At 42.8% G+C, this 16,088-nt stretch overlaps 1 protein-coding gene across 3 annotated transcripts in view; it reads right to left on the bottom strand.

Annotated features, from left to right (window-relative positions):
* The window catches only part of daam2 (dishevelled associated activator of morphogenesis 2), a 69,658-nt gene that overhangs the window by 42,732 nt on the left and 10,838 nt on the right, over nt 1–16,088 (bottom strand). The window contains exon 1 of one of the 3 annotated variants that reach the window (XM_029138106.3): nt 11,082–11,339. The exons of the other annotated variants lie outside the window; for them this stretch is intronic. The gene's annotated coding sequence lies outside the window, so the exon portion shown is untranslated. Of the gene's footprint in view, nt 1–11,081; nt 11,340–16,088 lie in introns of those variants that run through there. 3 annotated transcript variants of the gene reach the window in all.

Consider the following 16,088-nt stretch of genomic DNA (forward strand, 5'->3'; position numbering starts at 1 on the left):
AATCAGCAGATCTACAGCGACGCATTACAGCAACATGTTTGTTCCTACGTGTTTACTCTGTGTCTGCAGAACTGCAGTTTGACTTGTTATGACTGTGCGTGTCATTGTAACTGAGGCTGAGAGACTTATTCGACCCGTGTACGTTTCAACATTTTCATTTCCCATCCGTCCATCCAGCCACTTTCACCGACGTTTTCGTTTCTCTTTCGATGAGCGGCAAACAGATTTTAATCAAAGCACCGCCTTACAAACCAATAAACCAGGCAAAAATATTTGTTTTTTACAAAAAGACACGGAATTGGAGTTAATATGTTTTTATTGTTTAGAGACAAACGGAAAACACAAAAAGTCGTTCTCTCGTTACCTTTGCTTATAATTTGGTGGAGACATCAAACTCTTACACAAACACGTGACGTGTTTCGGAGTCATGTGTCCAGACAGAGAGTCCCCAATACACAAATTGTTTTGACTGTGCGTGTCATTGTAACTGAATGAGTGGCTGATGTGACTTATTCAGCCTGTGTACGTTTTAAAACTTTGATTTCCCATTCGCCCATCCATCCACCTTGACCGGCTTCTCCTTTCTCTTGCTATGGGCGGCAAACAGATTTGAATAAAAGCACCACCTCACAAACCAATAAACCGAGCAAAAATATTTTTAACAAAAACACATGAAATTGGATTTAAAGCTGTTTTTTTCGTTTAGAGAAAAATGAAAAACAAAAAACCTCTGCTTTTAATTTTTAATCGAAGCTCATCCGTGGATGGGCAGCAGTCTTAGCACAGAGCTCCAGACTGCAGCTTGAATGAAACACGAGATCGAATGATATGTGATGTGTTTCATACTCAGATGACTTGGATCTGAGTTCGACCAAGCTTTTGTTTGTCTCATGTTTGCTCACAGTCGCAAAGGCAAACTTCTCATGCCTCCCCTCCCCCATAGAGCCGCATAGACATGCTAATGTGTTGCTACTACTCGATCAGCAGGTGAGAAATACTTCAGCTCCAGGACAAAGCTCCGTGGGAGACTGGGCAGCATCGGGCGGCGTGATCAGCTGCAGGTCTAAGACTCATTAATGCAGCAAGTAATTTGTTCTACATGTTTACTCTGCAAAAATAAACGTATGTATGTATGCACTGTATGCAGTGCATTTTAAATTGAAAATACTATTATTATTATTTATTACCTTTATTGTAAACACAGTATTAATTGCACAATTTGGACTGGCGATGATTTGCGCTTCTTCCATAATAATCATGGATAATCAAGGAAGAAACTGCAGTTCATAGATGTTATTCAAGGACGGTTTGATAAAAACGTGGGTGTTACCGGTCGCCGACCCCTGGTCTAGATCATCCTTATTCACTTTTTTAAATTTTAGTAGTTCTTTTTTTTATTTTATGTTTGGGAAACGTGGCATTTCAGCAACTGTGATTTTATTTGTAATTAACATTAGTTCCTACCTGCCCTTGTTGACGGGGGACAGGAAAAAGGTGACGCACATTGGGTAAGAGCAGCGTAAAGAAAAAAGTGTACATGTGCCGTACTGTCTTGCCGTGTGGTGCATTAAAGAAGAACACCACGTAAAGAAAATTGTAGCCCGTACGAACAGCGAGAAATCAGGGTTATTGTAGCTTGTCTGCCACAAATCGAACACTGCATGCCGGAGGTCGCACAGTTCGGCTTCTTAGTTTCGGTTTTAAACTGCCGTAATTTGCCATAACTTACTTACGTACTGAACTATATTAAATACTATAATTGTCCGCCACAGGCAACCAGCGGTTCGTAGTCTTGGGTATCCATGCACTAAATATTACGACAATGTTATCTCGTGGGTCAAATGATAATGATGAGACCCTGTTTTCCAATAATTAAAATTGAAAGAGTGCTCCCACTGAGACTCGAACCCGGGACGAAAAACTTTACAGACACCCTTCTACCACTAGGCCAGCTGACACTTGAAAAGTAGCTGTTCTACAAGAGGCTATATGACACAGTCAACTACGATGTATTAGGACCAAAAGTGGGAGTCAATCGCCACCTACCGGCCAAAAGGACATAACACACTCTTCACGCAGTGCAGACTGGGCGCTGACGCGGCGCATTCGGAAGCAAAGCACGGTGGGGGTAGAAACGTTTAACGGCTGCCACTGTACAGGTACTGTATCAATGCAGAGAACATTGTCTAAAACAACTGTATCTGCATATTTTTAATTCTTTTCACAATCTAACATTTGCCACAACTACAAATGCTGCATCCTACATGCAATGTCTGTCCTTTACTGTAACAGCTCTGCATGTTAGCCTCATTGCTCTGAAGGAACTGTAGAGGAAGTGTTTTCCTGCATGCAGATACGTCCTGCTGAAGTACCACCCCACAGCATCACTTCCCAGTAACTCCATGTGATCCCTATTTTTATCTTACACTAAAAAGAAAGAAATGGAAGTGTTCTTGGCACCTTTGCAACACATGGATGGATGCAAGAAAAGTAAAGACTCCACTGTAGGAGGAAACACAAAAAGCAAAAGTAAAACTTGTAAAAACCAGTAACAAGCATAACAGACACAAAAGGCACTAAATAAAAGATCAGAGGATTGGCTACAGAACTTCTGCTTTCTACATCCCACAAATGAGGACCATTCCTCTAGGGTGCAGGCCAATGGAGGAACCAGGATGGGGGCACATCCCTGTGCCACGCTGCCACAGGGAGGAACAAGCCGCCAAACGCGGGACAGATTAAGGGATCATCATTTTAGTCCACCAATGGCATGCTACTGGCACAAATCATTGAGCTAACACCAGCGTTGCATGTGAAAACAAGACCAAACACCAAACAATTTTCTTTTGGATTCCAGTTCCCACTGATTTAATGACACCTACAGTCTGTATAATGGGAAACGTTCGGCAAATTTACACAGTTTACAAATATACAGTTGCCCAGGGAATTACTGGGGGTGAGCAAACATGACTTAAGCAGCTTCCACTCCCTAACAGTAAAGCACTTGTGGATCTGTTTACAGTCTAGACAGTCTTCCAACATGGTGATAGGGAGCTCATGACTCAATGATGGGGCCCAGTCTCTACTAGTGACTGAATAGATTTTAAAAAAAAAACTCAAACTAAAAGGAAAGGAACTAATTGAGTTGCTTTAGCACATGCCTGCATGTGGGTGTTGATGGGTTGTCATGGTGTGTTCTGGTGTGTGCGAACTACTCGCTGATATGAAGCAGCTATTCTAACTCAGCCACTGGACACAATGGAGCCATGTCACCCCCTCTGGATGTTGGTGCCCCAGACATGCCCTCTCACACATTCCCTCCCCACGCTTTACAGTCTGCCTGTCTATTAGATGAGTAATGGCCTACAGTACCTTTCAATTCCATACTCCTCCCAAACCCGGGACCAAGCCAAATCACCTTGGATACTAAAAATTCTTTCTCCCATGGATGCCTTTGTATGCCCACACACACACACACACACACACACACACACACACACACACACACACACACACACACACACACACACACACACACACACACACACACACACACACACACACACACACACACACACACACACACACCTGTACATACGTCAAAGTGAGGACCTTAATTGACATAATGGCTTCCCTAGCACCTCACCCTAACCCTAACCATCACAAATAAAGGCAGACGTCTAATCCTTGCTGTAATCCGAACCAAATCTCAATTCTAACCTCAGCCCTAAAATCACAACCCTCAAACAGGCCTTCAAAGAAGTGAGGACTGGCAAAAATGTCCTCACATTGTCAAAATGTCCTCACTTTGGTAGGAAAATATGTTTTTTTTTGGTTCTCACTTTGATGCAAGTACAAGTACACACACACACACACACACACACACACACACACACATACACACACACACACACACACACACACACTAATACTATTTATATCATCTGCAAACTGAGTGAGTGATTCAATCATGATTAAGCTTTTGCAGACACAACAAATGCACTACATTAAAGACACACAGCCTACATACACATTGTAGGAGGCATTCCAGAGGAATGACATCACCGATCTAGTCCAGTGCTGATCTCCATGGTTAGTGCAGTGAGTTACAACCTCGAATGACAAACAAACAGAGTGGACAGTGGAAGAACTGCCGTTCGTTCACACTACATTTGCATGGAATTACATTCCTGTTCTCGCTGTGAAAGTGCACGCTCTGCCGAGGATTTCATGTGGGAGGCCAGTGCCTTTACCAGAGTCAAAGTGGCATTCTCGTGTTGACCTGGACAATGGGCCAAAAGATTTAGTTTGAACAATTCTAGGGGCTTGAAAAGGGTAAGCGAATGAAGGGAGGGAGAGGTTTAGGCATGGAAGATGTTAGCACTGGGGCCCGTGAGTAGCAGATGTTCAAGAAAACCTGTATTTTTAGCTACAGTTTGACAGCACGTCCTTGCTTCAAAATATTATAGCGTCTTTGATGGAGCAGCAAACTAATGAAGTGAGCAGGAAGATAATGGTTGCAATGAAATATGAATTCTTTAAATATAACAGACTAAATTAAAACAAAGTAAATATTTATAAGCCATGTGACAAGATAAGACAAGCAGATTTGTGGTGGCTGTGTTAATGCTCCCAAAGGTTCAAGTCAGCTACTGATAAGGCAATTTGTGCTACTATTGGATGTCAACATGCATCTTCAGGACCAGATTCAGAAGATCACAGAGCCACCCTTCCTCTAACCCCAGCACCATGCGGTTCTTTTCATTCTTACGGTTACAAGTCTGAGTCAGTGAAGCTGTAAAGATACTCATCACGTGCTCCAGTGGTGTCCCCTGTCCCCCTGGGACAAGATGGGAACCAGAAAACCAGAGTATACTCAAACTATGATGGAGTTCATACCCAAACTTTTAAAAGACAGTGGGGCTCGGCTGGTTCCATGGGATTGTCAGTACTGTGAGAATAAACAAAATCAAGTCAAACTACATCCACTAGAATTCGGGTTGTAAACACAATTATTATCAATTACTTTAATAACTTTAGCTTAATACAGTTGCTTAAGTATTTCCAGACATTCTCCGAGGCAAAAGAAAACACTTCTGGAAAGAGAGGCATTTTTCATTGTATGCTATTTACAAGCTGTAATGGAAAAATTGTGCCTTTGTGCTGTTTCTTATCCAACACAGTCGTCATGTGCTGGTTAGGTTCAACACTGAACATTCTCACACAACAACTAATCTCTTGTGCCCTGTCGTACATCAAGTCTAAACATCTGATGTTCCATTTGACTGACTAATAATTTATGATATATGTTTGACTTTTACACCTGGACTCTGGCTCCATCCTATCTGACTCCCCACCAGACCCAAGGCTGGTAAAGCCAATGCATCTTGTCTTGGAAGCTCGGTGTTCCTTCCTTTGGATAACAAGACATGATGATGCAGAAGTGAGAAAGCAAACTTTCTCACTCACAGTGAGATAAGGTGGCGCAAACAATTCCATTGCTGCAGAGAGACATTCCACCAGAGCCAGAGAAAGGGGTTAAAAGGCAGAAGCAACTTGAGGATCGTGGGCTCTTTGCATCACACCTTCGTGGTGTGTGCACTGATCTCCCCAGCTGGTTTTTGGTTTGTTGATGTGCACGATCAACATCCATGCTTTTTATTTGCTTTCCCCATTATTTTTATTTTCTTTATTATTTCAATAAATCGCACAAAAGGACAACTCTCTCATCTGCTTCTTTATGGAAAATGTCCACCACACAAGCTCATCAGACAGAGAGAAACTTAAAGATTGGCTGATAGAGGACGATGTGTTTGAATGGGAAGCCAATTCAGGACATACACGGTCTCTATAGAACTGTCATTTCCAACTCTTTCATGGTCCACATTTGAGAATTCTCAGAGGTCTTATAGGATAAAAGTCTCGTTCTAAAAAAACGTACAAGCACTGGTGAGTTTAACAGGACCACGAGGCACAAGTAACCAACCTTAGTCATAAAGAGGAAATACCTCAATAACTCAACCACTGGAAAAAACAGAGGAGGGGAGGGACAGTTCGCCCAGGGATATCACTAATAGGCATTTCATTCCGTTAGATTCATTTAAAAGGCTATTTCCTGATGCAAGGAACTATCATAACAGTGCAGACAGTATTAAGTACTAAATATTATAGCTCTGTGTTGCAGTACAGTATATTTGGTGGCCCAAACTGAAATTACTGCATTTTAATGCAAAGTATAAAACCCATGTTAAGATGTTGTAAGCTAACCTAAGATGTTGTTCTTTTCATACAAGCTACAAATAACAAAGTTGCATAACCAAAGGTTTCCAACCTGCACAGATGAAGACGGTTTACCCACATGTTTGAAGGCTTACATTCTGGAGGCTGATCAAGAATCATATGACAAGATCATTAATGATGCAGAAGAAAAGTGCACCAATGGCAGATGATACTGTTGGCACAGGAGGGAGGTTGTATAAAGTGGGGAGACTAACATCAGAAGCACATATTTACTGTTGACCCATTTCTCCACTTGCCAACAGGCACATCTCTGCAAGTCACATGTCTGCTCATCAAATGGACCGGTTCACTGGGAAAACGATGCTATTAATACTGGGAAGAAGAAGACAGTCAGCCACACCGCATTTCAAGACCGACATTCCCACATATTAACAGGGCTCAGAATGAAATCCGATCCATGGCATCTCTTTCCCTTGAACCCCCAAAACACTACCCTGCCATGTGAAATTATTATTTTTATTTCACTTGAGAGGAACGCGCCACGGTCACGGGATCACAGTCTAACTTGAGACACGTTCACTAATAATGTCAGAGAGGAAAGGAAGCAGACAATATTTTGTTGATGAACTACAGTGACAGCAGTTAAAAGTGACAGCCCCCCTTGTGGTTTGCTTTCGTGTCCGCGCGTCAGCACCCTGTTTGTACTGTGATAGAGTGTGTTACGTCCTTCTGGCCTGTAGACGGCGATTGACTCCCACTTTTGGTCCTAAAACATCGTGGTTGATTATGTCATATAGCCTGTTGTAGAAAAACCACTTTTCAAGTCTTAGCTGGCCTAGTGGTTAAGAAGGGTGTCTGTAAAGTTTTTTGTCCCGGGTTCGAATCTCAGTGGGAGCACTCTTTCAATTTTAATTATTGGAAAAACAGCGTCTCATCATTATCATTTGACCCACAAGATAACATCGTCATAATATTTAGTGCATGGATCCCCAAGACTACGAACTGCTGGTCGCCTGATCAACTGCAGCTGATCACGCCGCCCGATGCTGCCCAGTCTCCCACGGAGCTTTGTCCCGGAGCTGAAGTATTTCTCACCTGCTGATCGAGTGGTAGCAACACATTATGTCTATGCGCCTCTACGGGGGAGGGGAGGGGGATGAGAAGTTTGCCTTTGCGACTGTGAGCAAACATGAGACAAGCAAAAACTTGGTCGAACTCAGATTCAAGTCATCTGAGTATGAAACACATCACATATCATTCGATCTCGTGTTTCATTGAGCGGCAGTCTGGACCTCTCTGCTAAGACTGCTGCCCTAACTAAAAACTAAAAGCAGAGGTTTTTTGTTTTTCGTTTTTCTCTAAACGAAAGAACAGTTTTAAATACAATTCCTTGTGTTTTAGTTAAAAATAGTTTTGCTCGGTTTATTGGTTTGTGAGGTGGTGCTTTTATTCAAATCTGTTTGCCGCCCATAGCAAGAGAAAGGAGAAGCCGGTGAAGGCGGATGGATGGACGGATGGGAAATCAAAGTTTTGAAACATACACGGGCTGAATAGGTCACATCAGCCACTCATTCAGTTACAATGACACGCAAAGTCAAAACAAATTCTCGCTACATCTAGTGCGCCACTCCCCCGTTTCTCTCGTAGCTTGCATTTGCACATCCATTTGTGTATTGGTCACTCTCTGTCTGGACACATGACTCCGAAACACGTCACGTGTTTGTGTAAGAGTTTGATGTCTCCACCAAATTATAAGCAAAGGTAACGAGAGAACGACTTTTTGTGTTTTCCGTTTGTCTCTAAACAATAAAAACATATTAACTCCAATTCCGTGTCTTTTTGTAAAAAACAAATATTTTTGCCTGTTTTATTGGTTTGTAAGGCGGTGCTTTGATTAAAATTCGTTTGCCGCTCATCGAAAGAGAAACGAAAACGTCGGTGAAAGTGGCTGGATGGACGGATGGGAAATGAAAATGTTGAAACGTACACGGGTCGAATAAGTCTCTCAGCCACTCAGTTACAATGACACGCACAGTCAAAACAAGTCAAACTGCAGTTCTGCAGACACAGAGTAAACGCGTAGGAACAAACATGTTGCTGTAATGCGTCGCTGTAGATCTGCTGATTTCTGGTGTCCTGTCAAAATTACGATCGACAACTGCTGTAAAACAAATTCCTATGATTATTCCGGTTATTTATGTAAAATCTACGACTATTGGAAAACATTCATTAACAAGTTTTGGAAGTTTAAAACCTAAATAAGCGGCTGTAGTCGCAGATGGACTGCGCTCTACGTCTTTACTTGCGCATTTAAATTATATTAATTAAAACGCGACCCATAATCATGGAATTATGTGAAGTCAATATGTTGTATCAGATGTTAGAGCGGTGGGTGTGTGCATATCCTTAAGAGACACCTGCTATTTAAAAACATGAAAAAGCTGAGGAGAATGAAAACAAGAATGTGTTGCTGCTGTGGCGCTGCCTGTTTTAAACCACACAGAACAATTATAACATTGCAGTGAACAGAAAATAACTAAGCCATCAACAAGTTGTTGCCCTTCAAACTCCCTACGTCTGAACACACAACAGATACTTAATAGTAAAAACCTAATAGTAAAATAGGTCTGGTGTAATATATGTGTGTTACAGGTAGAAATGAACAGTCGGACCTCAGTTACGCTGTAGTGCTTTGGAGGCTTCTAATCAACGCTGCGCCACCTGGTGGTTAAAACGAAACAAGCGTCCTGATTTTTTTTCAACCCGTTGCAGGATTAAGAATCCTTAGTCAGCGACGCACTCGCTGCACCGTGGCGACGCCACAGTACTGCAGTTAAAACGCTAGTCACTTTTAACTGCTACCACTGTACAACCAGAGTTTTCAGTTGTTGTACTGTACAGCTTTATAGCTCAGCTTAGAACTATTACTATATATCTCCATAAAAACTCACTTATGTCAACATAGTCTCTATAAATTATTTGGTATAGACACAAACTAATAGATGCCCTTGCTAAACAGTTACAAGCCTAGTAAATTAAGCTTAGTTTCCGAGTGTGACTTTGCTATTGTTTAGTTTCTCACGTTTGACTCCATCTACCAATGTTGGCAAGACGATCGGGGGCACATTGTATTGTGCATTGTTGAGCCATTAATCTTGCCAGGAAGAAAGTCAACAGCTGCAGCATACAGTACAGAGGGCTTCTGGGTATAGTCTGGAATGCTCTTCTGGAACAGTTATAGCCACGCAGATAGAGACAACCCTCTGAAGTGACCAGCCAATCTTAAAAATAGCCTGTGGTAATAGTGCACTCAATCGAGGCACTGTGAAGAGGATATGCTTACACATCATAAGGCCCAGAAAGTGTGTCACTGACACAAATACAATACTACTATGTAACACATAGTCAGTGTGGGGGACTTCCACTGAAATGGAGAAAGGAAAGGACACAGTAAGTATTCTACTGTAATGGCAATGTGGTGATAATTCCATTCAGATAAACAGAGGCAGTAGCTCAATCGAAGCAGCTTTCAGGGCCTCATGTCTTTTTCTTTTCTAAGGAGGGGGCTGCTCTCCTTCACACTACCTCTAATCCTGAAACAGCAGTTTTTGCATCTGTAATGGTCGATAAAATATGAAAAGCCCTTCAAGTGCTGATGGCAGCATAGGGTGTGTACAGACGCTACTGCATGTGCAAACCCTCAACTTTCATTAATGCCCTGCCAACACGCTGAATCTTTTAGTGGTGTCAGCCTGCTTGCCCCCTGGCGCACATGGATTCCCCACCAACTGGGGAATAAGCCTTTAATGTGGTGCAAATGGACACTACAATGCAAAAAAAAGACACGTCAAAAGAAAACACATGGTCCCAAGAATATATGAATTAATTTTGGCTCCGGTTGATCAATCTTCAAACACAAGCTTATAAAAGAGATGAAAACTAAATTATGTTTGTGCGCATTGTTTTATATCACTATTACAGTATCTTTGGCATGACAGACTCGACTAAATAGGCAACGCTTACACATACAGTAGGAAGAGATTCTCCAGAATGTCTTCAAATGCAGAAGCCGGGGAGATTAGAAGAGAGTTTATGTTGTTGTTTAGGCTGTAATGAAGCATTACTGCCACTTTACTTGAAGAAAAATATGGAAGGCCGAGCGATGCCAGCGCTCCATTAAAGGCAGTCTACATTTAGAGGTAAGTGGATGTCTGCTTCATTAGTTCCATATTGAGCCCACTTTTCGCTGGTATTGTACAGTATAGACTATATATGCATAGTACAGTATATATGGAATGTTTGGCTGCTAGGTCACTATTTCCAACACTGCACTAACTATGTCATTAATATGATAATAAGTGTGATCAGGACCTGAAATAGGCCAGTAGCAATTACTGTACATACGCTGTCACATGCTCTGTCAATTGTTGAAATGTTCCCCAGAACATTAACACAGACAAAAACAACCTGAGCACAAAGTGGATCCAACACTGCTATCAATATGGCAAATACCTTGCTCATATAGTGTACCAGCACACAAGAGGGGGGGTTGTATGCTGGAAAAAGGAGATGGAAATTACATGCATTGGGGCAAATAAAATACTGCCCGTTCCACGAATCTCAATAACACAATAATGTGGAAATAGCTCTTGTTGCCTACCAGCTTTACTGAACTTACTAGTGTGTGTTATCCTGGCTAAACTCAGCACGATGCAATAAATTGGATGCACAAGGTTTAAACATCTGTCCACAGTTGTGTGCAATCCTCTACTCGGGGTGAATTAGTCAGGAAAATAGGTGGGAAATATTATGCATATCAAGCTCCCGTATCTCCTACTCACCCGCTTCAGACAGGCCGTCCTCAGATGGATTGCTCCCGTGTCACGTCACTAACGATGGAATAATACTGTACCTTTCAATAAAGTAAGGTCAGAGAAAATATGTCAAGCATTCTGGCTCCTACGGGTATGAGGTTGGGTAAAACTCCATGTGCTTTGAAAAGTTGGCGATGGACTGAAGCTGCTGCGTTTGGTCTGCTTTCCCCCCGAGAGCTTCTCAACCGGTCTCTGGATATCAGCTGACCCCACGTTGCTGCTCTCCCTCCCTCTCGCGCTCTCTCGCTCTCTCTCTCTTTTGCGCTCTCTTTCTCGCTCTCTCTCGTGTGCTCTCCTGTTCTGTCTTTGGAACACCCCACCCCTCCTTACTTCTCCTGCTGCATTCTAGCTCCAGTGTATGTCAACATGCGTGTGGATGTCATTAAAAAGGTGATATATCCTATAAATGTATGCATGTACAGAGTCTATGTGAGAGCCATCTGTGTGAGGCCAGGGAAGAGGCCACGATGTTATGTGTTATGGTATTTTATAAATTGATTAATAAAAATGCATTTGTCATATTACTAAATATAAGCCTGGAGGAGGACTCTCGGCACAAACACACGCACACACACACACACACACACACACACACACGCACACGCACACACTCTCAGGAGACCTCAGTTTGCCAAACAGTAAAGAAAAGGGGAGTCATAACAACATTTTTCATCTTTTCTCATGGGACAGAAGACGGATGACACCAGGTCGCTGGCAGTAATGCCTGGGCACATTCCTGACTGAGCCCTGGGGATGCATCCATTAGCTGGGCTCTTAGGCAGAGCCTGCTTACAGTATATATTGCTGTCCTGACCACTCCCCCTTTCTGTGCAGCATCACTCTCTCTTTAGGCTATTATACCCTGCAGTGTAAGCTGCACTCATAATCTAGTCTAGCTTAGTGGACCTTAACTGCCACTGGCTCATCCATCACAACCTGGTAAATTACAGTTGCTAATTGACGCAAATGGAGTGGTTATGATAAACACCAACCCCCCCTGGAAAAACTAATAGGGGAGATGGAGAAATAATAATAAGACTGATCATATTTTCCAGGTTATAATACTAACCTCATTTTGTGAAATAGAAAAAAAAGACGAGTGTGTGCCAACTACCTACCACACAGAGTGACACCTAGCTGGACACAACCTCCCCATCATTTGTCAGTGATGAGAAGCTTCCTGAGCTCAAAGTGACTGAGAGTGCTGTATTTCACACAGCCGTGTTTCATACAGTTAAAGTGCAGGAACATGTTACAAGTGCTAAGTTGCTAGACTGAGAGAGGGCAAAGTGGAAAAAAGGTGGGGCATTATGTAAATGGAGTATTGGACAGGAAGGGACTCATCCAAAGTAGTCTCTTTCAGGCTCATGATCCACACCTTCTCCCTCGTATAGTAGTTCCTCACATGTAGGGGGCCGGTCGCACAAACAGCTGGAGCTCAGGCCGTACGGAACAGTTTCAGACTGCGGATGCTGGCATCCAGAGCAGTCTTCCAGGAGTCATCGTCCACAAGCAGGCAGCTGCCAGAGCTCATGCAGCGAACAGCCATGTTTTACGGCACGTTTCCCTGTGTATTATTTAAGGTTTGTCAAAACAACCTCTTATTTAAGTTTGTTTAAGCCAGGAATTCCCTGTGACAGCACTTTGCAGACAATCATTTACTTTCATGCCCACAAAGACATAAATTGTCACGGCTGCACAAAGCCGGAACTGAACCCAGACAACATAAACATGAGGGCACATTTTTATTCGTGGTGTAATTGTATGTTGGCTATGAATCATGATTATAAGGAGCACTGCGCTATTCATCTCTCAAGTTCTCTACAGAAAGGTTTTCCAATGTTAGTGAAGCCATAGGCCATAAATTGTGCTGGCTATGGTAGCATTCCTTCCTGACTTTAGTATTTAAACGGCTCATTTATAAATTGTATACACTGAGTATACTGTATACTGCTTTTATCAGGATTAATGGAACAATACGGTAACAAGGATTTCCAGTCATTTGTACTAATATCATGGCGTTTTACTAAAGTAGAGTATGTGAATGGCTCTTGTGTCCCAGAGCCAGACTGCGCAGGGTCAGAGGTCACTCAGCTGCCTGCTCCCACAGTGTCGCCCAGAATGAATGAGTGCCAGCTACAGTAAATGCCATCATGTTTGCACAATGCGGCAACTTTCTGTTGACGGCCTCGTGTCAGCTTCATCATCTTACCAGATGATGCAACGCCTTGAACTCAAACTTTCAGTTTGTGGTGCAACATTTGGTGGCTCAGTTGGTAGAGCGTTGGCTTGGGGAGCGGAAAGTCCCAGGGTCAAAGCCCCACCGAAGCACCAAGTGTGTCCTTAAGTAAGACACTTTGCACTTGCTCCCCGGGCACAGCACTGTGGCTGCCCACTGCTCGCTCAGGGGATGAGAGAGAGAGAATAATCCCAATGTGGGATCAGTAAAGTTCAATTATTATTAAATAACACGCTCAGGTTGAAGAAAAATTGATTGAGAAATTATTAAGAAACCAATTTGTTATAACACATCACACAGCCCCTTCTTTGTCCACAGTGAATTAAATCATGTGAACTATAAGACAGATTTACAGAGAATACTAATGGTAAAAATTACCTCAGGGCCTGGGTCTGGTTTTTATTAAAAAGGTAATTCTACTAAGAAGGAAAACTTTATATATTCCAGTTGTTGTTATATAGCCAACATAAGGATGTCCAACCACAGAGTGCACCCTCTGCCATACAACTCACATTAAAATGTGTAATATCGGCCAGTTAGGAGAGCCTGTTGAAAAGTACAGACGAGGAGAGGTTTTCCTTCTTACATACCATGAACCAAATACTCCATCTGAGCTTTTCTAGGTAAAGAATTTTTGACATTGATACAACATAGTGTAAATCAGGTTTTCCGACAAACTTATTTCTCAAGTCAATGTACAGTACTGTATACTAGTAAATGTATGGAAAGAGTTTAGTCTAATTCTAAGCAGTGCCGTTGCAGGGATCAGCGCCCCCCCCACGCTCTATTTTACATTCACACACACATGTGCACTCACGCACACACACAGACACACGCACACACGCACACCTTTGTAAAATCATCTGGGAGTCATCTGTTACGCTGTGGGAGGCCCCCTGTGAACAGGTGCGTGTCTCCATCCATGACCTTAAGTGTTTTTCTTGACCTATGACCCCTTGTTATGGGTGGAAGAACTCTTTGAACCCAGTGGCACCGCAGGACAAGGACGGTGTTGTCTAAACACCCAAGGTCATGTTAATTTAAACTGAAGGCAAAAGTGAGTTGGTCAGACAACAAACCAGTGCAGACAAACACAAAATCTGATAACCGCAAGTCGTGCCCATGGAGTTATAATGGACAGGTGGTGTGTTGATGTGTAAGTACGCAAAGTAAGCAGAACGTAGTTGCAATTATCCTTCTGCATAACTCAGTGACAGCAAATGCAACAACTGAACAAAGGTCTAAAGCCACTGTGACAAAAAAAAACTCACTTTAAAGATTTTATCGCAAACCAAAGGAAGTGGACTGCCTAAATATAGTCTATACCAATTACACTCTCTAACCCTTTGGTCTGGTTTGACCATAATGGGTCCGACCAAACCAGCTAAACCCACAGTTTACTCTGAGCTACACTGCTGAAAATAAATGACAAACTGCCTTTTTCCACAGTTCTTCACCCTTTCTTGAGCGAACACCACTTAGGAATCTGGCCTGGCGGGGTGTTGTACTATATTACACTCTGACCATCTTATAAGAAATGGCAGAATAATAACAAACACTTCCTGTTTATAGCTACAGCAGGTCAGAACAGTCTGTCCAGAGCTCCGCACAGATCCAGTGGTTATCGTGTCTTAACCCTGTAGGAAACATGCCCCGTTTCCAGCAGTGAACAAGAACAACTGCCCAGATCAAAACTCTATTTGCAACATCGCTGAACCAAAGATATTCAGAAAATACCACTGTCCAAAAACATTGCAGCATCTACTTATACTGGATGATGATTTTCCCACATTACACCATGTGGTGCAAATCTGCAGAAACATGCCAGGGCAAACAACAATAAGTCAACCCTTGATCCAATGGAATCAGGAGTACAGTACATAAGTTGTGTCCCATCTTACTCCACAGAGTTTGTCATTCCAGCTGACTCCTATATAGTGGGAAGGGTCAAGCATGTTATTACACTGATTTACTATCCCCCTGAGTTAAATAACCCCTTTGCCACATCCTATCCCCCATCTGAGAAGGGTCCCCCTTGAAGGGTTTTCTTCTCTACACAGTCACATGGACTTCAGAGTCCAGATAAATAACTCCTTTCAGTAGAGGAGAGAAACATTTTAAGACAAAGGGTCCTTGAAATGCATAGTTTCAGGGCTGGGTCAAGACTACACTGGTACCTTGGCCGATAACTTCCTGTCGACAGCGCTGCTTATTAGGCATATCTGTAGACCGGCCAAATGAGTGAAGATGCATCATCTCAGCAGTGTGTGAGGCAAAGAGGACGATATAAAGGTAGTTTTGGGTGGAGGGGTGTCAGGGTAGCAGGAGTGGAGGGAAGAGTCGTTGCCATAGTGAGATATTTACCCACAAGAAGGATGAATGATAGTGTTGATTGCAGCCAGCTGAGCACAGGATGGGCTCCTTGAGTGGCAGACACACGGTCTTGCACCATGTGCCACTGACATCCATCTGGCTTTTCAGCGACACACTGACAATCTGCTTATTCGTTCTACGTAGACCCACTGCCACAGTGCCTGTGAAATCATGCTAGCAGGACTCTGCTCATAAGAATTCAGCCTTAGTGAGCCAGTGATGGCATTCATCAGACTCTGACCACTCTGGTATGAAAAACACATACTCTTCATGCTGACTGTATCCCTGCAATAAGTATTTCCACTGATTCAATCTCGGTTAATACCTTCAAAACAAAAGCATGGCAGACAAAAAAGCTGCAT

The sequence above is a fragment of the Betta splendens genome, chromosome 22 (assembly GCF_900634795.4).
Source record: "Betta splendens chromosome 22, fBetSpl5.4, whole genome shotgun sequence".
Classification (NCBI taxonomy): domain Eukaryota; kingdom Metazoa; phylum Chordata; class Actinopteri; order Anabantiformes; family Osphronemidae; genus Betta; species Betta splendens.